A 26,166-nucleotide genomic window follows, 5' to 3' on the forward strand; every position below is an offset into this window, starting at 1 on the left:
TAGATTGTTGAATCTACTTTTAAAGAGCAACTTGTTTAAAATGTTTTACATTGCTATGGATTTTAGTTTATTGATACAAGTTTAAATTTAATTTTGTTATACTGTGTATATATTTCTACTCTTGTTTGAGGTATTATGTTTATGTAACTCATTTAGATTGTAATGGATAATTAAGAAATACAGATTAATAATTAGTCTTCTATGATAGTCAAACTTATAGTCATGTTAAGTTTTCTAGGTATACATAGATATAATTCAATTAGGTAGGTAATCTTCAAATACTTCAAAGACCTACAGAATATGGCATTTAAAATATTTTATTTAGACTTTCTGGACAATGAGACATGTCTGCTCCTGGCAGGACCAATTTACTTCAGAGAGGAGGATGGGCATCGAAGACATTCCGTATGGAGTTTATTTTCGCCTTGGCAAAAATAGACAATTGGGCCAGAAACTGTTCTTAGCTGGACTGCTTGATTGACTGGACATGCAGGACCCATAGGAAGGTGACCACTGAACTTTGCTTGGTGAAATGGTCCTTCAGGTTCCTGCTTCTCAGAGGAAACTGCCAGACATTCTACAGGACACTGAGGAAAGTGACTGAGAGACTCTAGGCCTGTGGGTTGAAGACAGATGCCCCAACTTTACAGAGGAACTTTGGATGACTGTCCAACCTGCCAGATGTCTCTGTCTACTCTTGCAAGACTCCCAAAAATTGCTTGCATACTTTTCCATTTCTCAGGTAATAGTATATCCTTCTGAGGTCTTTGATGTAGTTGAAGACTAGATAGTTTTATTTTTCTTAGTTATGATAAAAGATAAGTTAGATATGAAACCTCAGACTCACAAATATAGGATAGATAGGATATCTTTTTTAATTTTGCCAAATACAAATAGACTAGATATTATAAATAGACTATATGTTGTAGCTGTGATTCTTGCTTGATAATTGTTGTGTTGTATGTAATTTTACTATGTTAAAGTTAAAACCTTCCTTTTTGAAAAAAAGAAAAGATGAGGTGCTGTGGGATATTCTCTATGCTGTGAATGTGTTGCTCTAATTGGTTAACAAATAAAATGCTGATTGGCCAGTAGCCAGGCAGGAAGTATATGTGGGACAAGCAGAGAAGAGAATTCTGAGAGCAGGAAGGCTGAGTCAGAGAGATGCTGCCAGCCACTGCCATGAGAAGATGTTAAGATACCAGTAAGCCATGAGCCACATGGCAACTTATAGATTAATAGAAAAGGGTTGATTTAAGATGTAAGAACAGTTAGCAAGAAGCCTGCCATGGCCATACAGTTTATAAGTAATATAAGTCTCTGTGTTTTCACTTGGTTGGGTTTGAGTCTGCGGGACTGGTGGGTAAGAGAGATTTGTCCTGACCCTGGGACAGGCAGGACCAGGAAAATGCTAGCAACAGATAAAGAAAAAAATATTAAGAGATGCAAAGGAAAAAAGCCAAGTAACATATACAGGAAAACCCATCAGAATAACACCTGACTTCTCAATGGAGAGTCTGAAAGCCAGAAGGTCCTGGACAGATGTTATACAGACATTAAGAGACCATGGATGCCAACCCAGACTATTATACCCAGCAAAACTCTCAATCACCATGGACAGAGTAAACAAAATATTCCATGATAATACCAGATTTAAATAATACCTATCCACAAATCCAGCCTGAAAGAAAGCACTAGCAGGAAAAATCCAAACAAAGGAAATTAGATACAACCAGGAAAATACAGGCAATTGATAATCCCACACCAACAAATGCCAAAGAAGAGAAATATACAACACTACCAACAAAAAATAACAGGAATTAACAATCACTGGTCATTAATATCCATTAATATCAATGGTCTCAATTCACCTATAAAAAGACACAGGCTGACAGAATACAAAAACAGGACCCATCCTTCTCCTTCATACAAGAAACACACCTCAACTCTAAAGACAGCCACTACCTCAGAGTAAGAGTCTGGGAAAAGACTTTCCAAGCAAATGGACTTAAGGAGCAAGCTAGTGTAGCTATCTTAGTATCTAATAAAATAGACTTCAAATTAAAATCAATCGAAAGAGATTGGGAAGGATATTGTACACTTATAACAGGGAAAATCCACCAAGATAAAGTCTCAATTTTGAACATTTAAGCCGCAAATACAAGGGCACCCACATTTGTAAAAGAAACATTACTAAAGTTTAAATCACACATCAAACCCCACACAATAGTAGTGGGAGATTTCAACACCCCACTCTCACCACTGGATATATCTGCCAGACTGAAACTTAAGAGAGAAATAAAGGACCTAGCAGAGGTTATGACTCAAATGGACTTAATCAATATCTACAGAACATTCCACCCTAACAAAAAAGAATATACCTTTTTCTCAGCACCCCATGGAACCTTCTCCAAAATTAAGCACATGCTTGGCCACAATGCAAATCTCAACAGACACAAAAAAAATGTAATAACCTCCTGTATTTTATTAGACCACCATGGATTAAAGCTAGATTTCAACAACAACAAAAATTACAGAAAGCCTACAATCTCATGGAAACTGAATAATGCCCAAAAGAATCACCACTGGGTCAAGGAAGAAATAAAGAAAGAAATTAAAGACAACCTAAAGTTCAATGAAAATGAATGCACTACATACTCAAACTTATGGGACACTATGAAAGCAGTGCTGAGAGGGAAATTCACAGCACTAAGTGCCCACATAAAGAAGTTGGAGAAATCTCAGAGCATACCTGAAAGCTCTAGAACAAAAAGAAGCAAACTTATTAAGGAGGAATCGATGCGAGGAAATAATCAAATTGAGGGCTGAAATCAATGAAATAGAAACAAAGAGAACAATGCAAAGAATCAATGAAACAAAAAGTTGTTTCCTTGAGAAAATCAAGAAGATAGACAAGCCCTTATCCAGACTAACCAAAAGGCAGAGAGAGAGCATCCAAATCAACAAAATCAGAAATGAAAAGGGAGATATAACAACAGATAATGAGGAAATCCAGAGAATCATCAGGTCACACTTCAAAAAGCTGTACTCCACAAAATTGGAAAATCTAAAAGAAATAGATCATTCTCTGGATAGGTACCACATACCAAAGTTAAATCAAGACCAGATAAACAATACAAAGAGACCAATAACCCCTAAGGAAATAGAAACAGTCATTAAAAGTCTCCCAACCAGAAAAGCCCAGGACCAGATGGTTTCAGCAAAGAATTCTACCAGATTTTTAAAGAAGAGTTAATGCCAATACTCTTCAAATTCTTCCACACAATAGAAACAACAGGAACATTACCAAACTCCTTTTATGAGGCTATAGTTACTCTGATTCCCAAGCCACACAAAGATGCAACAAAGAAAGAGAATTACCAACCTAGCTCCCTCATGAACATTGATGCAAAAATACTCAATAAAATATTGGCAAACAGAATCTAAGAACACATCAAAAACATTATCTACCATGATCAAGGAGGCTTTATCCCAGAGATGCAAGGATGGTTCAACATACGAAACTCTGTCAATGTAATACATACACCATAAAAGCAAACTAAAAGAAAAAAATCACATGATGATTTCATTAGATGCTGAAAGGGCCTTGACAAAATCCAACACCCCTTTGTGATAAAGGTCTTGGAGAGATCAGGAATACAGGAAACTTACCTAAATATAGTTAGGCAATTTACAGCAAGCCAAACAGCCAACATCAAATTAAATGGAGAGAAACTCAAAGCAATTCCACTAAAATCAGGAACAAGACAAGGCTGTCCACTCTCCCCATATTTGTTCAATATAGTACTTGAAGTTCTAGACAGAGCAATAAGACAGCAAAAGGAGATCACAAATTGGAAAGGAAGAAATCAAACTTTCACTATTTGTAGATGATATGATAGTATACATAAGTGACCCCAAAAATTCTACCAGGGAACTCCTACAGCTGATAAATATTTTCAGTAATGTGGCAGGATACAAGATTAACTCAAAAAATCAGTAGCTCTCTGATATACAAATGATAAATGGGCAGAGAAAGAAATCAGAGAAACATCACCCTTTACAATAGCCACAAATAATATAAAATACCTTGAGATAACTCTACCTAAGCAAGTGAAAGACCTGTATGACAAAAACTTTAAGTCTCTGAAGAAAGAAATTGAAGATGTCAGAAAATGAAAAGATCTTCCATGCTCATGGATAGGCAGGATTAACATAGTAAAAATGGCAATCTTACTAAAAGCAATCTACAAATTTAATGCAGTCCCCATAAAAATACCAACACAATTCTTCACAGACCTGGAAAGAATAATACTCAACTTCATATGGAAAAAAGAAAACAGGAGAGCTAAAAGAATCATGTAAAACAAAACCACCTATGGAGGCATCACCATTCCTGACCTCAAGCTCTACTATAAAGCTACAGTAATAAAAACAGCTTGGTACTGGTATTAAAAACTGTCGTGTGGACCAATGAAATCAAATTGAAGACCCTGATATTTACCCACACACCTATGAACACCTAGTTTTTGACAAAGAAGCCAAAACTGCACAATGGAAAAAAGAAAGCATCTTAAACAAATGGTGCTGGCATAACTGAACGTCCACATGTAGAAGATTGCAAATAAATCTTTATCTATAACCATGCACAAAACTCAAGTCCAAGTGGATCAAAGACTTCAATATAAAACCAGTTACACTGAACCTGATAGAAGAGAAAGTAGGAAGTAGTCTTGAATACATTGGCACAGGAGACCACTTCCTAAATATAACACCAGTAGCACAGACACTGTGAACAACAATTAATAAATGGGACTTCCTGAAACTGAGAAGCTTCTGTAAGGCAAAGGACACAGTAAATAAGAACAAAGGACAGCCTACAGAATGGGAAAAGATCTTCGCCAACCCCACATCTGACAGAAGGCTGATCTCCAAAATATATAAAGAACTCAAGAAACTAGACAAATAACAACAAATCCAATTAAAAAATGGGCTATAGAGCTAAACAAAGAATTCTCAAAGGAAGAATTTCAAATGGCCAAAAGGCATTTAAGGAACTGCTCGGCATCCTTAATTATCAGGGAGATGCAAATCAAAATGACTCTGAGATACCATCTTACACCTGTCAGAATGGCTAAGATCAAAAGCATCACAGACAGCTTATTTTGGAAAGGATGTGGAGCAAGGGGAATGCTCCTCCACTGTTGGTGGGTGTGCAAACTGGTACAGACACTTTGGAAATCAGTATGGTGGTTTCTCAGAAAACTGGGAATCAATCTACCTCAAGACCCAGCTATACCACTCTTGGGCATATACCCAAGAAATGCTCAGTCATACCACAAGGACACATGCCCAACTATGTTCATAGCAGCATTATTTGTAATAGCCAGAACCTGGAAGCAACTAGATGCCCCTCAACTGAAGAATGGATTAATAAAATGTGGTACATATACACAATGGTGTATTACTCAGCAATAAGAAACAATGACATCGTGAAATTTGCAGGCAAATGGATGGAACTAGAAAATATCATCCTGCATGAGGTAACTCAGACTCAGAAGGACAAACATGGTATTTACCCACTCATAAGTGGATACTAGATATAAAGCAAAGGGTAATCAGGGAACAACCCACAACTCCAGAGAAGCTAACAGGGAAGACCCAAAGAGGGATGCATGGAATACCCTGGGAAGGGGAAATAGATGAGATCTAGATGAATAAACTGGGTATGAGGGGTAGGCAATGGAGGGTAGGGGATAGGGATAGGATGAGAGCATAAGGGAATGGATAGTTGAACTGGAACAGGGAGGGAGGGGGAACACAATGAAGGAGATACCATGATAGAGAGAGACATCATGGGGATAGAGAAAACCCCAGTGTTAGGGAAGTTACCAAGAATCACCAAGGATGACCCCAGCCTGGGCTACTAGCAATAGTGGAGAGGGTGACTGAACTGAACTGGCTTGCCCCAGAGATCAGACCAGTGAATACCCTAACTGTCATCACAGAACTTTTCTCCAATGACTGATGGAAGCAGATGCAGAGATCCACAGCCAATCACTAGACAGAGCTCCAGGAACTCAGTCTAAGAGAGCAGAGGGATTCTAGGAGCAAGTGTATCAGGATTATGATGGGGAAACATGCAGGGATGACCAAACCAAACTAGAGGGCACTCATGAAAGTTGCATTAATGGCTGTGGAGCCTGCATGGGACTGGACTATGCCCTTTGCGTGGTGAGACAGTTGTGTAGCTTGATCTGTTTGGGAGGCCCCCTGGCGGTAGGATCAGAATCCATCCCTGGTGCATGAGCAGGCTTTGTGGGACACCTATGATGGGACACCCCATGCAGTCTTAAGGCTGGGGGAAGGGCTTGGACTTGCCTCTACAAAATGTGGGGAATGGGTTGGGAGGGGAGGCTGGAGAGGTGAGAGCAGGGAAGAGGGGGATCTTTGTTGTGTAAAATGAATGAAAAATTTTTCTTAATAAAAAAAGGGGAAAAGGAGAAAAAAGAAAACTGTGAAGTAAAAAAATGAATAAATAATAACAATTTTTTAAAAATACAAGCTAGCAAAATGGCTTAGCATTGATTAGCATTGCTTCAATCGTTTCTTATGTGATGTAGTGTTACCATCTATAATGGAAAAGTTGTTTGATTAATTGATTTCTGCACTTGAGACAGGTTCTTAATATGTACATCTAGATGTCCTGAGACATACAACATAGATCAGGATGGCATTTAACTCAATTAAATTCACCTGCTTCTGCCTCCCAAGTGCTGGATTAAAGTCATGCACCATGGCATCCAGTATGCCCATCTTTTTTTCTACTTGGTAATATTTCATACAATTTCTCTGATGTGTACTCAGTACATAGATTTGTTTGTTTGTCTCTCTCATTATGTCTGTTAATTCACATTTCTCTTTCAAGGCTATATCCTATTCATATGGTGCCGAAATGCAGAGATGAACCTCTTTTTCAGCTTTTTTCTAAAGTGAGTGATTAGATTAAAACTTCTGTGTCATGGAATAAGTGTGGGGAGGACCAAAAATCTATGACTATATTGTCAAAGAAGTACACATTTACAATGCTGTCAGTATCACACTTTCTTTGTACACATTTTTGGGATATTTTAGAAGCTATGATGATGTGCATGTTGACTTTACTCAGGAAGAGTGGGCTTTGCTGGAACCTTTCCAGAAGATTCTCTACAAAGAGGTGATGCTGGAGACCTCATGCTATAGGTAAGACTGAATTTTCATTTTCATTTAAAAATAAGGGGCCAGGCGGTGGTGATGCATGCCTTTAATCCCAGCACTTGGGAGGCAGAGCCAGGTGGATCTCTGTGAGTTGAAGTTCAGCCTGGTCTACAGAGCAAGACCCAGGATAGGCTCCAAAGCTGACTGTTTCTTGGTTAATGATGCTCTTCTATAATTGATTGATAAAGAGGAAGAATGAGGTGAATAAATCAGGCATGATTCTAAGGTTCACTGAAGATAGTTACTTAAATATTGCACAATTTCCAATAATATATCATACATTTTCTGGTACTATATTTTAAACCACAATTGGCACGACCATAATATTGAAGAACATTTTTGAAGTTCTAGAAGACATGGAAGGTAATTTTCAAGTGCAAGCTGATACAAATGTGCCTCAGAAGAAATTTTTTTTTTTTCAGGTGTTATATTTCTTTTTTTTTTTTTTAAATTTATTTTAATTTATTTTGCAATACAATTCAGTTCTACATATCGGTCACGGATTCCCTTGTTCTCCCCCCCTCCCGTCCCCCTCACCTTCCCCCCAACGCCCCCCCCCATTCCCATCTCCTCCAGGGCAAAGCCTTCCCCACAGACTGAGGTCAACCTGGTAGACTCAGTCCAGGTAGGTCTAGTCCCCTCCTCCCAGGCCAAGCCAAACAATCCTGCATAGGCCCCAGGTTTCAAACAGCCAACTCATGCAATGAGCACAAGATCTGGTCCCACTGCCTGGATGCCTCCCAAACAGATCAAGCCAATCAACTGTCTCACCCATTCGGAGGGCCTGATCCAGTGTGGACCCCTCAGGCATTGGTTCATAGTTCATGTGTTTCCATTCATTTGGCTATTTGTCCCTGTGCTTTATCCAACCTTGGTCTCAACAATTCTCGCTCATATAAACCCTCCTCATTCTCGTTGATTGGACTCCCAGAGATCCACCCAGGGCCTAGTCATGGATCTCTGCATCCAGATCCCTCAGTAGTTGGATGAGGTTTCTAGCACAACAATTAGGGTGTTTGGCCATCCCATCACCAGAGTAGGTCAGTTCGGGCTGTCTCTCGACCATTGCCGGCAGTCTGTTGTGTGGGTATCTTTGTGGATTTCTGTGGGCCTCTCTAGCACTTTGCTTCTTCCTGTTCTCATGTGGTCTTCATTTACCATGGTCTCCTATTCCTTGTTCTCCCTCTCTGTTGTTGATCCAGCTGGGATCTCCCACTCCCCCAAGCTCTCTTTCCCTCAACCCTCGCCTTTCATTACCCCCACTCATGTCCAGGCTGTTCATGTAGATCTCATTCCATTTCTCTGTCATTGGGCGATCCCTGTGTCTTTCTTGGGGTCCTGTTTTCCGGGTAGCCTCCCTGGTGATGTGAGTAGCTGACAATTCATCCTTGTTTCATGTCTAGTATCCTGCTATGAGTGAGTACATACCATGTTTGTCTTTCTGAGTCTGGGTTACCTCACTCAGGATGATTTTTTCTAGATCCATCCATTTGTCTGCAAACCTCATGATGCCATTGTTTTTTTCTGCTGAGTAGTATTCCATTGTGTATATGTACCACATTTTGTTTATCCATTCTTCAGTTGAAGGGCATCTGGGTTGTTTCCATGTTCTGGCTATTACAAACAATGCTGATATGAACATAGCTGAACAAGTGCTCTTATGGTGTGGTTGAGCATTTCTTGGGTATATGCCCAAGAGTGGTATAGCTGGATCTTGGGGGAGATTGATTCCCAATTTTCTAAGAAAGCGCCATATTGATTTCCAAAGTGGTTGTACAAGCTTGCATTCCCACCAGCAGTGGAGGAGAGTTCCCCTAGCTCCACATCCTCTCCAGCATAAGGTGTCTTCAGTGTTTTTGATCTTAGCCATTCTGACAGGCGTAAGGTGGTATCTCAGAGTTGTTTTGATTTGCATTTCCCTGATGATTAGGGATGATGAGCAATTCCTTAAATGTCTTTCGGCCATTTGAGTTTCCTCTGTTGAGAATTCTCTGTTTAGTTCTATAGCCCATTTCTTAATTGGACTGTTGGGCATTTTGATGACTAATTTCTTGAGTTCCTTATATATTCTGGATATCAGTCCTCTGTCAGATGTGGGGTTGGTGAAGATCTTTTCCCATTCTGTAGGCTGTCGCTTTGCCTTGTTGACCATATCCTTTGCTCTACAAAAGCTTCTCAGTTTCAAAAGGTCCCATTGATTGATTGTTTGTCTCAGAGTCTGTGCTACTGGTGTTCTATTTAGGAAGTAGTCTCCAATGCCAATGCGTTCAAGACTACTTCCTACTTTCTCTTCTAGCAGGTTCAGAGTAGCTGGATTTATGTTGAGGTCCTTGATCCACTTGGACTTAAGTTTTGTGCACGGTGATAGATATGGATCTATTTGCAGCCTTCTACATGTTGATATCCAGTTTTGCCAGCACCATTTGTTGAAGATGCTTTCTTTTTTCCATTGTGCACTTTTGGCTTCTTTGTCAAAAATCATATGTTCATAGGTGTGTGGATTAATGTCAGGGTCTTCAATTCGATTCCATTGGTCCACATGTCGGTTTCTATGCCAGTACCAAGCTGTTTTTATTACTGTAGCTCTATAGTAGAGCTTGAAGTCAGGGATCGTGATGCCTCCAGAAGTTGTGTTATTGTACAGGATTCCTTTGGCTATCCTGGGTTTTTTGTTTTTCCATATGAATTTGAGTATTATTCTTTCCAGGTCTGTGAAGAATTGTGTTGGTATTTTGATGGGGATTGCATTGAATCTGTAGATTGCTTTTGGTAAGATTGCCATTTTTACTATGTTAGTCCTGCCTATCCATGAGCATGGGAGATCTTTCCATTTTCTGACATCTTCTTCAATTTCTTTGTTCAGGGACTTAAAGTTCTTGTCATATAGGTCCTTCACTTGCTTGGTTAGTGTTACCCCAAGGTATTTTATGTCATTTGTGGCTATAGTAAAGGGTGATGTATCTCTGATTTCCTTCTCCACTTCTTTGTCCATTGTATATAGGAGGGCTACTGATTTTTTTGAGTTGATCTTGTATCCTGCTATGTTGCTGAAGGTGTTTATAAGCTGTATCAGTTCCTTGGTGGAATCTTTGGGGTCGCTCAAGTATACTATCATGTCATCTGCAAATAGGGAAAGCTTGACTTCTTCCTTTCCAATTTGTATCCCCTTAATCTCCTTATGTTGTCTTATTGCTCTGGCTAGAACTTCAAGTACTATATTGAATAAGTATGGGGAGAGTGGACAGCCTTGCCTCGTTCCTGATTTTAGTGGAATTGCTTTGAGTTTCTCTCCATTTAATTTGATGTTGGCTGTTGGCTTGCTGTAAATTGCCTTTATTATGTTTAGGTATGTTCCCTGTATTCCTGATCGCTCTAATACCTTTATCATGAAGGGGTGTTGGATTTTGTCAAATGCCTTTTCTGCATCCAGTGAGATGATCATATGGTTTTTTTCTTTGAGTTTGTTTATATGGTGTATTATATTGACGGACTTTCGTATGTTGAACCACCCTTGCATCCCTGGAATGAATCCTACTTGATCATGGTGGATAATTGTTTTGATGTGTTCTTGGAGTCTGTTTGCCAGTATTTTATTGAGTATTTTTGCATCAATGTTCATGAGGGAGATCGGTCTGTAGTTCTCTTTCTTTGTTGTATCCTTGTTTGGTTTAGGAATTAGGGTAATTGTAGCCTCGTAGAAGGAGTTTGGTAATGTTCCTTCTGTTTCTATTGTGTGGAACAATTTAGAGAGTATTGGTATTAACTCTTCTTTGAAGATCTGGTAGAATTCTGCGCTGAAACCATCTGGTCCTGGGCTTTTTTTGGTTGGGAGACTTTTAATGACTGTTTCTATTTCGTTAGGGGTTATTGGACTATTTAAATAGTTTATCTGGTCTTGATTTAACTTAGGTATGTGGTACCTATCCAGAAAGTTATCCATTTCTTTTAGGTTTTCCAGTTTTGTCGAATAGAGGTTTTTGAAGTATGACCTGATGATTCTCTGGATTTCCTCAATGTCTGTTGTTATGTCCCCCTTTTCATTTCTGATTTTGTTGATTTGGATGCTCTCCCTCTGTCTTTTGGTTAGTTTGGATAAGGGCTTGTCTATCTTGTTGATTTTCTCAAAGAACCAACTCTTTGTTTCATTAATTTTTTGTATTGTTCTCTTTGTTTCTATTTTATTGATTTCAGCTCTCACTTTGATAATTTCCTGGCGTCTATTTTTCCTGGGAGACTGTGCTTCTTCTTGTTCTAGAGCTTTCAGGTATGCTGTTAAGTCTCTAGTGTGAGATTTCTCCAACTTATTTATGTGGGCATTTAGTGCTATGAATTTCCCTCTTAGTACTGCTTTCATAGTGTCCCATAAATTTGGATATGTGGTGTCTTCATTTTCATTGATCTCTAGGAAGTCTTTAATTTCTTTCTTTATTTCTTCCTTAACCCATTGGTGATTCAGTTGGGTATTATTCAGTTTCCATGAGATTGCAGGTTTTCTGTAGTTTTTGTTGTTGTTGAAATCCAACTTTAGACCATGGTGGTCTGATAGAACACAGGAGGTTATTCCAATTGTTTTATATCTGTTTAGATTTGTTTTGTGGCCAAGTATGTGGTCAATTTTAGAGAAGGTTCCATGGGGTGCTGAGAAGAAGGTATATTCTTTTTTGTTAGGATGGAATGTTCTGTAGATATCGATTAAGTCCATTTGAGTCATGACATCAGTTAAGTCCTTTATTTCTCTGTTAAGTTTCAATTTGGGAGATCTGTCCAGTGGTGAAAGTGGGGTGTTGAGGTCTCCCACTATTAATGTGTGGGGTTTTATATGTGATTTAAGCTTTAGTAATGTTTCTTTTACATATGTGGGTGCCCTTGTGTTTGGGGCATAAATATTCAGAATTGAGACTTCATCTTGGTGGATCTTTCCTGTGATGAGTATGTAATGCCCTTCTTGATCTCTTTTGATTGATTTTAGTTTGAAGTCTATTTTGCTGGATATCAGGATGGCTACACCCGCTTGTTTCTTAAGACCGTTTGATTGGAAAGTCTTTTCCCAGCCTTTTATTTTTAGGTAGTGTCTATCTTCGAATTTGAGATGTGTTTCTTGTATGCAGCAGAAAGATGGGTCCTGCTTTCGTATCCATTCTGTAAGCCTATGTCTTTTTATAGGTGAATTAAGTCCATTGATATTGAGGGAAATTAATGACCAGTGATTGTTCATTCCTGTTATTTTTTGGTGGTGATGTGTGGGTACTTCTATACGTTGGGGTTTACTGCTGTGGCTTTATCTGTTGCCTGTGTTTTCGAGGGTGTATCTGACTTCCTTAGGTTGGAATTTTCCTTCTAGTGCTTTCTGTAGGGCTGGGTTTGTGGATAAGTATTGTTTAAATCTGGCTTTGTCATGGAATGTCTTGTTCACTCCATCTATGGTGATTGAAAGTTTTGCTGGGTATATTAGTCTAGGCTGACATCCATGGTCTCTTAGTGTCTGCATTACATCTGTCCAGGTTCTTCTGGCTTTCAAAGTCTCCATTGAGAAATCGGGTGTTATTCTGATGGGTTTGCCTTTATATGTCACTTGGCCTTTTTCCTTTGCTGCTCTTAATATTCTTTCTTTATTCTGTACGTTTAGTTGTTTAACTATTATGTGGCGAGGGGACTTTTTTTGGGGGTCTAGTCTGTTTGGTGTTCTATAAGCTTCTTGTATCTTCATAGGCATTTCCTTCTTTAAGTTGGGAAAGTTTTCTTCTATGATCTTGTTGAATATATTTTCTGTGCCCTTGAGTTGGTATTCTTCTCCTTCTTCGACCCCTATTATTCTTAGGTTTGGTCTTTTCATGGTGTCCCAAATTTCTTGGACATTTTGGTTCATGACTTTGTTGGCTTTAGTGTTTTCTTTGACTGATGAATGTATTTCTTCTACTGTATCTTCAACGCTAGAGATCCTCTCTTCCATCTCTTGCATTCTGTTGATTATACTTGCATCTGAAGTTCCCAATCGTTTTCTCAGATTTTCTATTTCCAGCATTCCCTCTGTTTGTGTCTTCTTCATTTTTTCTATTTCCCTTTTCAGGTCTTGGACTGTTTCCTTCATTTGTTTCATTGATTTTTCTTGATTTTCTCTCAGTATTTTATTGTTTTCTTCCAGGACTTTATTGATTTCTTCTAATTTGTTTGCCCTTTCCTCTAGTTGTTTACAGCGTTCTTCACATTTTTTTGTCTTTTCCTCTACACAAGCCTCTAGCTTCTTCATGATGTCATTCATAAGGCTGTTTTCTTCTGCTTCTTCGAATTTCTGATGTTCAGGTCTAGGTGTTGGAGGAGGGCTAGGGCCTGGTGATGCTGTATTGCTATTCATTTTGTTGTATATGTTTCTGCCTTGACGTCTGCCCATCTCCTTGTGGTTCGTTCCTGGCCTTATCCGCACACTTGGTTCAGCCAGACCAGTGTTCCAAAAGGGAAGTCCGGAGCAAGATGGGAGCTGGGGGCCGGCCTCTAAGTCTCAGGAAGAGGCTTGGGGCTCAGGCGGATGGGCGTGGGGGCAGGGCGTGGAGACTGCAGGGTCTGCCAGGGGTCTTGGAGAAGGGGATCCTTCCCGGTGGGGCTAGCAGGGAACCTGCCGGGTGGCCAGAACCTGGGGCCAAGTTGGGCAGGTCTTCTCTGGAGTGGCTGGTGCCCAGGGATGGGGTCTGGGGCAAGGACGGGCACTCACCAGTTTTCCAAAAGGGAAGTCTGGAGCAAGATGGGAGCTGGGGGCCAGCCTCTAAGTCTCAGGAAGAGGCTTGGGGCTCAGGGGGATGGGAGTGGGGGCAGGGCGTGGAGACTGCAGGGTCTGCCAGGGGTCTTGGAGAAGGGGATCCTTCCCGGTGGGGCTAGCAGGGAACCTGCCCGGTGGCCAGAACCTGGGGTCAAGTTGGGCAGGTCTTCCCTGGAGTGGCTGGTGCCCAGGGATGGGGTCCGGGACAAGGAAGGGCACTCACCAGTTTTCCAAAAGGGAAGTCCGGAGCAAGATGGGAGCTGGGGGCCGGCCTCTAAGTCTCAGGAAGAGGCTTGGGGCTCAGGGGGATGGGAGTGGGGGCAGGGCGTGGAGACTGCAGGATCTGCCAGGGGTCTTGGAGAAGGGGATCCTTCCCGGTGGGGCTAGCAGGGAACCTGCCGGGTGGCCAGAACCTGGGGCCAAGTTGGGCAGGTCTTCCCTGGAGTGGCTGGTGCCCAGGGATGGGGTCTGGGGCAAGGAAGGGCACTCACCAGTTTTCCAAAAGGGAAGTCCGGAGCAAGATGGGAGCTGGGGGCCGGCCTCTAAGTCTCAGGAAGAGGCTTGGGGCTCAGGCGGATGGGCGTGGGGGCAGGGCGTGGAGACTGCAGGGCCTGCCAGGGGTCTTGGAGAAGGGGATCCTTCCCGGTGGGGCTAGCAGGGAACCTGCCCGGTGGCCAGAACCTGGGGCCAAGTTGGGCAGGTCTTCCCTGGAGTGGCTGGTGCCCAGGGATGGGGTCCGGGGCAAGGAAGGGCACTCACCAGTTTTCCAAAAGGGAAGTCCTGAGCAAGATGGGAGCTGGGGGCCGGCCTCTAAGTCTCAGGAAGAGGCTTGGGGCTCAGGCGGATGGGCGTGGGGGCAGGGCGTGGAGACTGCAGGGCCTGCCAGGGGTCTTGGAGAAGGGGATCCTTCCCGGTGGGGTTAGCAGGGAACCTGCCCGGTGGCCAGAACCTGGGGCCAAGTTGGGCAGGTCTTCCCTGGAGTGGCTGGTGCCCAGGGATGGGGTCCGGGGCCCTCAGAAGAAATTTTAATGTGAACCTGGGAGTTTTAAAGAAAAGCAACAGTGTAAATAAGCATAGCTTAAAGTGTATTGATGATTATTAAATTCTCACAAAACCATGTACCTCAATGTCAGATAGCTAATCTGGGTTTGCAAGTCACTCTAAGAAAGAAAACAAGGAAACAATGCATTAACTGATATTATAATTTGAATCATAGCTCCATGAGAGCTAGGCTGTAAAAGTGCCAATTTCTGTTTAGTTTCATACCACTCAAGGTATACACTTTGAATAGTTGATAAGTATATGTCAAAAACCTTCTAATAATCAAATAGTCCATAGTAAAGCTAGTGTTACGCATGCACTTGTGAGCTTGCTAAGTTTAGTGAGAGAGACAGTTTATGTGAGTCAAGAAGGTTGTTGTGGAGAAACCTTAATTCCTATGCCAAATGTCTTTCAGGAACCAAAAGGCAAGCTGTGTGGATGCAATGTGGAAATGTTTTATTTGTTATTTTTCCTCTAATAGGCCTACCACGTGTCACTCTGGATACAAACCATATGAGTATAGGGAGATGGAAAGAAGCAACATACCTTTCTCTCCCCCAGAACAATTAGAAGTTATGTAGTCGTTCCCACTTTGAGTAAACTTGGTCAATGTGATACAAATTTATAATTATTTGGTTTTGCAACTTCATTGGCAATAAATATATTAACAAACTCACACTGTAGAAGAGAGAGATGAGAGAGAGAGAGAGAGAGAGAGAGAGAGAGAGAGAGAGAGAGAGAGGAGAGAGAGAGGAGAGAGATCTGGAACATGCTTTTTTAATTATTATCAATTAGGCTTTTTATCTTCACCACATTAAAGAACCTGTTTCCTTTATTATTTTATCATTCAGGAGACACAGGTGATTGATTGCTGAGGGTATTTAACAGTAATAGATTGTTGTATTAAAGTCTGTTTTTTGCAGAGTTCAAACACTTTTGAGTCTTGGGGTGTTAATACCTCTGGACTGTTATTGCTTCTTACTGTCTGGGTATATTAGATGGTCCTTGGGCCTCCGGTTCTATGGCTGATGGTGGTCCTGTAACAATTAGCTGAGTACTAATTAGAAATTTGAATATGCTATTAGAGACACAGAGGGAAACTGATGAAGCAGAACATGGTCGGTAGAGACAGGAGAACTTGGAGTGGGAATCAGGAAGAAAAAGCATATGGGGTTCCCAATCCAGTGGGATTGAGTATGGTTGTGGGATGAAACCTCATTCTTCTGGAATTGGAAACAAGGCAGTTGATCCTGGTGTCCTCTGGAATTTAACAGAACAGGGCCCTGTTTGCACCACTGTGTATGAGGAGGAATTCCCCTGGGGTGAAGGTAGGACAAAAGGCTTCAGGTGAGACAGATGAATCCAGTGGGGAAAGCCCTTGAGCTTAGCAGCTGTGGGGGTTACAAGAATCACCTTGAAGGATCCCTGCCATTTAGGGGAAAGGGGTGAGGGGCACTGGCCTGGAGGGGAAAGAAGAGCCTGATCCCCAATGTGGATTGGGGGTGGGCATGGATTATTGATGGGAGCCACAAGCCTAAATGACCCTTGACACACATGCCACCATATTTGGGCTTCTCTCTTCTTTTCCTAGATCTAGGCCTTGCTTAAGTGTTCATAGCACCAGAACCTCTTCTCAGAAATCAGGTGACCGCGCTGCAGTTAGACAGTTAGGCAAGAATAGATAACCCTCATAGCAACATTCCCTGCTGGCTCAACAACCCATGGTTAAAGTCCTCTCCCGGCTTGCACTCCCCTTTGCCCCCCCCCCCCCGCCTATATATGCCTTGAGAGGAAAATAAAATTTTGGAGCTTGATCAGACATCCTGTCTTGCTCTCATTCTTTGTGTCTCTTATCCCTCTTATTCGCCGGCCCTCCCTTCAGGTCCCCATTGAAAACCCTGCTGGCCAGGGCAGATTATAATGTGGCTGGGGTAAGGAATGGTCAGTGCAATTCCATAGGACACAACAGAGGTGATAGAGCATGAGAGTGAGCAGGTGATCAGGGAGAGGTGACACAATGGAGTACTACTCAGCAATAAGAAACAATGACATCATGAAATTTGCAGGCAAATGGATGGAACTAGAAAATATCATCCTGAGTGAGGCAACCCAGACTCAGAATGACAAAAATGGTATGTACTCACTCATAAGTGGATACTAGATGTAAAGCAAAGGATAACCAGGCTACAACCCACAGCTCCAGAGAAACTAGCTAACAAGGGATGCTTAGATCACACTGTGAAGGAGAAATAGATGAGATCTACATTAGCAAAGTGGGGGTGAGGAAGGGCAATGGAGGGTAGGTGATGGGGGATGGGAACATAAGGGAATGGGATGGTAAAGCTGGAACAGAGACAGAGTGGGAGAGCAAGGAAAGAGATACCATGATAGAGGGAGACATCATGGGGACAGAGAGAAACAGGGTTCTAGGGAAGTTCCCAGTCATCCACAAGGATGACCCCAGCTTAGACTACCAGCAATAGTCGAGAGGGTGCCTAAACTGGCCTACTCTGGTAATCAGATTGATAAATATTGTGGTGGTATTGTGTTCCCCAAAATATTGTGTATCCTAATAAACTTATCTGGGGTCAGAGAACAGAAAAGCCACAATATTAAACATAGAGGTTAGGCAGCGGTAGCACACACCTTTAATCCTAGCATTCCAGAGACAGAAATCCCTCTGGATCTCTGTGAGTTCAAGGCCGCATTGGAAATAGTCAGGCATGGTGACTCACGCCTTTAATCCCAGAAAGCAGCCTTTAATCCCAGGGAGTGGTGGTAGAAAGCAGAAAGGTTTATAAGGCATTGAGGACCAGAAACTAGAAGCATTTGGCTGGTTAAGCATTTGGCTGGTTAAGCTTTCAGGCTTTCGAGAAGCACAGTTCAGCTGAGAGCCATTCGGGTATGAGGACACAGAGGCTTCCAGGCTGAGGAAACAAGATCAGCTGAGAAGTTGGCCAGGTGAGGTTAGCTGTGGCTTGTTCTGTCTCTCTGATCTTCCAGTTCACCCCAATACTTGGCTCAGGTTTGATTTTAATTAATAAGACTCTCTAAGACTCATGCTACAGAATATCCTAACTGTCATCATAGAGCCATCATCCAGTAACTGATGAAAGCAGATACAGAGTTCCATAGCCAGGCACCAGGCTGAGCTCCAGGAATCCGATTGATGAAAGAAAGGAGGGATTCTATGAGCAAGGGGCATCAAGATCATGGTGGGGAAAAGTACAGAGATGGCCAGACCAAACTAGTGGAAATGCATGAACAATAGCTGTGGAGACCCCATGGGACTGGACAAGGCCCCCTGGATAGGCAAGACAGTTTAGCTTGAACTGTTTAGATCCCCCCTGGCAGTGGGATCAAGATCCATCCCTGGTGCATGAGTGGACTTTTTAGAGCTCAGTGCCTATGGTGGGACACCTTGTGCAGCCTTGGTGCAGGAGGGAGGGGCTTGGACCTGCCACAACTGAATGTACCAGGTTCTGCTGACTTCCCATGGGAGGCCTTGCCTTGGAGTAAGTGGAAATGGGGGGTGGTTTGGGGAGGAAGGCTCGGGGGTGGAAGGAGGGGAGAGAGGGGGATCTGTGGTTGGTATGTAAAATGAATAGAAATTTTCTTTTAAAAAATAAAATAAATAAATAAAGACAGAAAAATTCGTTGTATGGCTTCATTAGATTACTTAGTTTTGCATATCTTCAGCCTTCTATTTAAACCTGTTAGGACTCCAAAGATGAATAAGTTACCTTATATTTATATCACTTTTCCAAATTTGTCAAGCAAAATAAATACCATATTTTCAGTCTTTATTAATAATTTGCTTTTTTCTTTTCTATTTTTTCTCTTCTTTCTCTTTTAAAGAATATTCTTACTATGAATCCCTGGCTGGCCTGGTACTCAGTCTATAGACTAGGCTGTCCTAGGACAGAGAGATCTACCCACCTTTCCTCTAGAGTGCCTGCATTATTGGTGGGCAGGTCACAACTGGATAACTTAGTTCTTTTGATTGGCTTACTGAGGATGAGTGGCTGAGTCTGGCTGGTTAGGGCAGCCAGGACATAGGCTCTGGCCCTTATTCCAGTAACAGAAGCAGCTCCCATCAAATTCAGCCCTCCTGCCTTAAAGTTCACTATCTTCCAATTATGAGTAGTATTGTTTTTTTCTTTCTCAATGAATTTGTTATAACTCATCAAAGGACCTTGACAGAGTTCTGTCCTCATTCTACAGACGACAAAACCCAGACCCACAAAGACGAATGGTTTTTTAATATAGTTAAGTGTAACTGCTCATCTCACTCATCCTGTCATTCTAACACTTCACTAAATGACGCTGAAGCCACCTATACCAGGCATAGTGGCACAGGCTCTTAAACATAGTACTTAGAAAGTGGAGGCAGGAATTTCAGGATATCAGAGTGACAACGGTCAGTGGAGTGGGAGGCCCATGAAACCAATAGAGACTCTGATTGGTTCAGGACAATGTCCATAGTCTTCCCTGCAGCTCCAGAAGTTCAGGGCAATGACACCAGCAAGTGCTAGCTCAGGTATTTACCACTCTAAGTTTTCTATCCTTGATAATGTTTCCTGTCCAAGGCAGCCTAGATCATCTAGAGGTCAGACTCATCTTGCTCATTAAAGAGTGGAATTCTCAGGTGGGCTGGGGGGAAGGTGAGGGAGGCCAGAGCGGGGAGAACAAGGGAATCTTTGGCTGATATGTAGAACTGAATTGTATTGCAAAATAAAAATAAAAAAATTTAAAAAAAAAGAGTGGAATTCTCTTGTAGGTAGGAGAATTTGCCTCTGGCAGTTTCCTGTTCAATGTAATATGTTCAGCAATGAAACCCTATACATACAACCAACAGATACAGAATTAGCAGGTTTTATTCCTATATTTGTACATGCATATCCTCATATTTTATAAGAAAGACATTGGAAGGAAAAAATTTGGGAAGGGATGGAAAGAGGGTAGGAATGGGGAAAGTGAAGTAATATATTTTAATCATGATATATAAAAGCAAATTTTAAATAAAAAAGCAGCTAGAGAAATGGCTTAACACTTAAGAGCAATGGGTGTTGTTACAGAGGACACACACTCTAATTCAAGCAACCACTGTAAGTAACCATCTCCTGTAACTGCAGTCCCAAAGGATGGGATGCCTCTACAGGAACTGAGCACAGACACTAACTGGCAAACACCCGTAGATATAAAACAAAATTAAAGCTTAAAAATGGAGTTCTCTATGGTGATGTCACAGCCCTGAGACACACAGCAGGCAGGGTGAGTTAAAATGAACTCCTCTGGTCCTTCATGGAAGCAAGGATGACCTTCCTCTGATCCAGCATGCTCAGAGACAAAAAGCGGCCTTATTCCAAGGTTAAAATAGCTCAGCAGGAATGTTGATCTAAGAACATCATCTACAATGCTGATAGGTTACTTTTTCTTATGTTTTCTGTATTTGTGTTCTCAACTCTTTTTATGTATGAGAATGAAAGGTAATGATGCATCTTAAATGTATTGATACATCTTTTAAATGTACATCATAGTGTACGATCTAAAAGACAGATTTTCTCTGTAAATCTTCATCTGTGTAAGTGGCTACACTTGCAGCCTCCTGTCCCTATTTAAATTGCCAAAGTATAACCTGGGGACTGATCCTAAAGGAGACTTAAGGATGATATATATGGAATGTAAAATCTGTCCTAGGCTGGCTCCTCTTTTAACAATAGCAAGAGGTGGATGCACATTGTTATTAAAGATTTTTTGTTTATTAATCTTTTAAGTGTGTGGAATAATTTATCCCTGGGAAAGCATATTAATTCTAGAACAGCTGTATCTCCAGCATTTTAGAAAATGTTTCTAAGACAAGCTCTCTTATGTTGACTCAAGTGGCCTTGATCCCAGTCTGTTGCTCCCCAAAGCAGTGGCTGTACTGTCCTCTTGATTAAACCAACTAAAGTCTTAAATTAAAGAGCCACACCACCACTGATTTTAAAAGTAGCCATTTGAGTCATCCAGTCAATTGTCCATTGTAGTAACAAGAAAAGGATTTGCTTATGGACCATGGCTTGACCTTTCAGACTAGACTAGGAGGAATAGTTTCCTGTGTACACTCTAGGGGGAAACAGGATAAGCAATCAGCTGATGAAGGAAAAAGGATCTAATTGTGGTAGTGTTAACGATTTTGTAATTTCTCAGCATATATTAATTCATATCATGTGAATGAAGGCAGGCTAGATTGGTAGGTTTACAGTTTGGAGAGATTAGCTTGAGCCAATGAATATTGAATTTCGAACTAGGGGCTCTCCTTAGCAAATATATTCAATTCTGTTTGCCACAGTTAAGGCAGCTCGGAGTGTTAAAACACAGGCCATTGGCTGTAGCTGTGTGTGTCAGGTTACAGACCTTAACAGCTAACAATGCATATAAGGACAAGGTCAAGCAGTATTTTATTAATGCCATTCCTTATACCAGGTAATGGTCTGCTCTTTTTAAAAGTCAGGATAGCTATGTGGTTTTTCTTTTCAATTATATTTTTCTTTTTAAAAAGTCAAATATTGGTTACACTTTTTTAAATTTGAGTTTCTTTAAATGCATCATTGCTTTGAACTCATATTTGTCTTATTCTCCAGTGTTTCCCAGTCATTAAATATTTATTTCCATTTTTCTCAGGTGCTGTTGATTAATTTCTGTTTAGAGCAATTTCTCTTGAAGTTCAGGCTTGCCTCACACTATGCAATTGAGAATTTCTTTGAACATTTAATCCTGCCTCTGTTTCCCAGAGCTGGGAATACAATCCTGCCACTTCTTCTAGTCTGGGCTTGGAATGGTCAGTGAGAAGTCAAAGTAGACCAGTGCATGAGTATCTTCCCATCTCTCTTGCTTTTACTTGGAACTTACAAATTCAGAGGGACCTGTGCAATAGTTGAGGTCATTGATCAACCTTAAAGCACGTGTAGTCACAGCACAGAAAGGGATTTATAAGATAGAGGGTGAAAGCTTTCCTGCTGTGACAGTAGTTGACATTAGCCATGAGTAGTAAATTAGTCAATCTTAGATAATCAATAAGTGTCCTGACTGGCCAGAGACCAGGCAATCAAGAATCTGGTTAAAAAACTAAAGTTGTGTGAAACCAAATTACTCCAGTTACTCTAGTTCAACCAAAATAGAAAATCTGGGTAAAATGTGTGGCCCTGCCTAACAGGACTGTTATTTTCCAAGTGTAAGATGTTCAGCTTGAGAGAAAAGATGTGAGTAATCTTTGGTGTGCTCTCATGCAAATCCTTAGTCTCTGGAGCACATGGCCATAAAGACAGTTTTAACATTTTAAAATAATTTTTGAGATTATAATTACATCATTTAAACATATCTTTCCTGTATCCATGCCCAAATGTGTCAGTCATTCCAGGCTGGGCCTTGACTGGTCAGTGAGAAGGAAAAAGAGACCGGGGAATGAGTGTCCTAATGCAGCCCAGGCTTTTATTGGGTCATGGCAATACAGAAGCACTTTTGTAAGAATGGGAATTCACTGTCCACACATTACAAGTTATTACGATCACAGTACAGAAAGAGGCAGGAAGGAGCTTGGAAGTTTTCCAGTTATGTCTGCAGTTCAGATCACGAGTGTATAATCAGTTAATCAATTATAGGTGATGTATGAATGTCCTCAGTGGCCATTTCTTGGCTCCAAAAGATCAAGTTTCTTGGCCAAAAGATTGACCTTTCTCTATTGAAATGTTAGGTCTGCACCCAGGACAGAGATACTATTCTCTTGAACAAGAGCCTTTTACTCTTAACAGGCTTTCCTTATCACCTTAAACATTCCTCCTTCCTAAGGCCCCCAGAATCACTTAGCATCAGAGATCAGAGCTCTCAAAACTCTTTGGCATCTTTGGCCTCTGGCAAGGATGAAACTGCTAAGAGTCCTAGTGTTACTTCTGGCTTTTAGTCAAGAAAGCAACTGGTTACTTTTCTTTGAGGTCTTTTTACCCTAAACTGCCTAGTCAATTTCTACCTCCAGTTCTTATCCCACCTCCCTTTGAAGAGGTAACCCTAACTGCCATTATATGATTGGGGCGATGAACAATCTGATCTGACTTTTTCCAGTTGAATTGGGGGTATCAAGTGACAGTATTGGGATACCCTTCCACAGGGCCTCTCATAAAGACTGAACTCTCAGATACAGACAAAAAAGGAATTCCCCCAAAAAAAGAAAAAAAAAATGCTTTGCCGGGCGGTGGTGGTGCACGCCTTTAATCCCAGCACTCGGGAGGCAGAGCCAGGCGGATCTCTGTGAGTTCGAGGCCAGCCTGGTCTCCAAAGCGAGTTCCAGGAAAGGCGCAAAGCTACACAGAGAAACCCTGTCTCGAAAAACCAAAAAAAGAAAAAAAAAAAAAAAAAGGAATTCCCTTACTGATGTCGGGAAAGGACTGAAATGTCCAAAGTCCATAAGACATTCTTGATGGGCTCATAATAGTCCCCATCTATTAGAAGTTTCCCTTTGACTTCTACAGTTGGTCACCAGAGTGATGAATCCACAATTAACTTTTACACCCTTTCATAGCTGTTTCATCAGCCAAAAGTCAGCATGATGCCTTTCCCATGTGTCTTCTGGATAGGGAGAGAAGATAATCATGGGCCTATCTTCCTTGGCTGTGGGCAGTTGCTCAGTGAGCCAAGGTGCGGTGATACTTTATGTATGCTCTAACAAATAAAGCTTGCCTGAAAATCAGAAAGCAAAACCAGCCACTAGTTAGGCATAGTGGCCAAACAGTGGTGGCACACACCTTTAATCCCAGCACTTAGGATTTTACGCCTTTGCTCACAGTACTTGGGAGGCACACACCTTTAATCCCAGCATGGGGGGGGGGGGGTGAGGATTGAAACAGAAAGTGATATGGCTGGGTGGAGAAAAGAAATATAAGGAAGTAGGAGACAGGAACTCAGTCTTTTTCAGGCTGAGGATTCAGTAGAGGTAAGAACTCTATTGGCTAGCTCTTCTGCTTTCTGACCTTTCAGCTTTCACCCTGATATCTGACTCTAGGTTTTTATTATTAAGACCAGTTAGAATTTATGCTACACTAAGGTCCTATGGCTCACATTTACATAGTATCTTTTTGTAAAGAAGAAAATATTAGTGAGATTGGTTGTCTAAATAACATCTCATGTGGCCTTATGTCTGATTTCTGTCGGAGTGTGATCCCATGGGTTGTTACCAATTCTCTTAGTCTTTAGTTAAACGTTCCTGCTGATGATGAAGACCATGCTGGTGGCTAAAATTAATCTTTCTTTTTGTGCTGTCAAGGCCAGTGCAGCAACTAGTCCTTAGGGGTCACTTGGTTTTTAGAGGAACCTCAGACTCTTCTAACCTTTCTTTTACCAGTTGTCCATCAATGTGAGGTTAAGTCAAAGGCTTTGCTTTATGTACTGTGGCTTCTTTTGAAGTCTTGAGGAAATCTTCCCCACATTGACCCTCCTTTTGTAGACTGGACAGTGTTTCAAATTCATTGAGTGGGGTCTCCATGGCCTCCATTTCAAGACAAGTGATCAATGGCCTTAGTCCCCAGCTAGAGACCTCATTAACCTCATAGGGAAAGGGGAGAAATACTCTCTGTTTTAGTCTCTCTAACCACATTAGAATTGCCTCCAAGAATGGTTATGAAACACCCAGATCATTTTACACCAGTTTGGTAATTTCACCTACTATATGCTATTTCAATAGCCAGACATAACTCAATACACTTTTGTTTGACATATATTTTAGCCAGTCCTTGAAACAGCTGTTATCTGACCTTGCCAACTTTAATATGTGATCAACAACAATATGTGATCTCTACATCTCATCCTTTATGTACCTGAGTCAACTTAGTCAGTCCTTCATAACTTCCAAAAACTTTCTAGTCTTTTTTTATTCTGTAGCTGTCCAGTCATTATCAAGTTCATTTATCTAAGTCCTTCTTTACAAAGATCATTTCCATATTTACATTCTTCTAACATGTTCTTTTATGTATCACTTCCTTTTTCTAATACCATGAGACATAGGAATATTAAGAAATAAATTTATGATCTGTTGTGAGAAGTTTCTCCCCAGTGGAAGGGGACAAGGCAATATCTATCCCATCCCCATAAGTCCCAATGACAATGCAAAGTATAATTTGACCAAGTCCACCCTGGGGAACCAATGAGTTTTACTAAGCTTACTTACTGAACGTGGTGGAGGAGATACTTACAGGAGTTTGGATACTGTGGTAGTTGAAGTTAAAATGATCCACATAGCCCCATTAGGAGGTGTGGATTTGTGTGAGTATGGCCTTTTTGCAGGAAGTATGTCACAGTCATTTTCTGCTGCCCGATGATCTGGATGTAGAACTCTCAGCTCTTTCTCCAACACGATGTTTGTCTGCATGTAACTATGCTCCATGCCCTGATGATAATAGACTAAGCTCTCTGAAACTGTAAGCCAGCCCTGATGAAATGTTGTCCTTTATAGGAGTTGCTGTAGTCATGGTGTCTCTTCACAGCAATAGAAACTATAACTAAGACAAATAGCCAAAAGCAGCCACACAGGCATGTCTCCACCTAGTATGTACAATGGCTCTCCCATAGTTGCAGATGTGGAGCTCACCTTCTCTCTATACTTCCACTACCTATATACTTATCATTACACTACATTTCTCAGTGTACATAGATGGTAAGTCTGATGTTACTCAAGGTAAATTTCCACTTTTACAATGACTTTATCATGGCTGCATATGCAGGATCCACCTCCTCACAAGTCTTTCCCAGGCTATGTACTCTAGCTCCTCCCCAAAACCACAAGGCCACATGTCATTAGGGCTGAGTTGGAAAAGAGGCTGTATACTCAGAAGGAGGGGATTTCTCCTTCTATGATGGAATACCAACAGTCAGCAAACCTGGTGGTGATCATCCTTTGTAAGCAGGCACAGCTGATCATCGGAAAGGTGCAATTGCTTGTCTTAATATAGTGCTGAGCATTAAGAATTAAATAAAAGAAAGTTGAATAGAAACTGTATATAAGATAATATAATAAATTAATATTTCCTAGGTACAACCTGTTAAAGTAAACCTTAGAGAAGACCCAAGACAGTCTTAATATAGTGTAT

This window comes from Peromyscus californicus, unplaced genomic scaffold (genome assembly GCF_007827085.1).
Source record: "Peromyscus californicus insignis strain IS unplaced genomic scaffold, ASM782708v3 Scaffold_23__1_contigs__length_62951481, whole genome shotgun sequence".
NCBI lineage: Eukaryota > Metazoa > Chordata > Mammalia > Rodentia > Cricetidae > Peromyscus > Peromyscus californicus.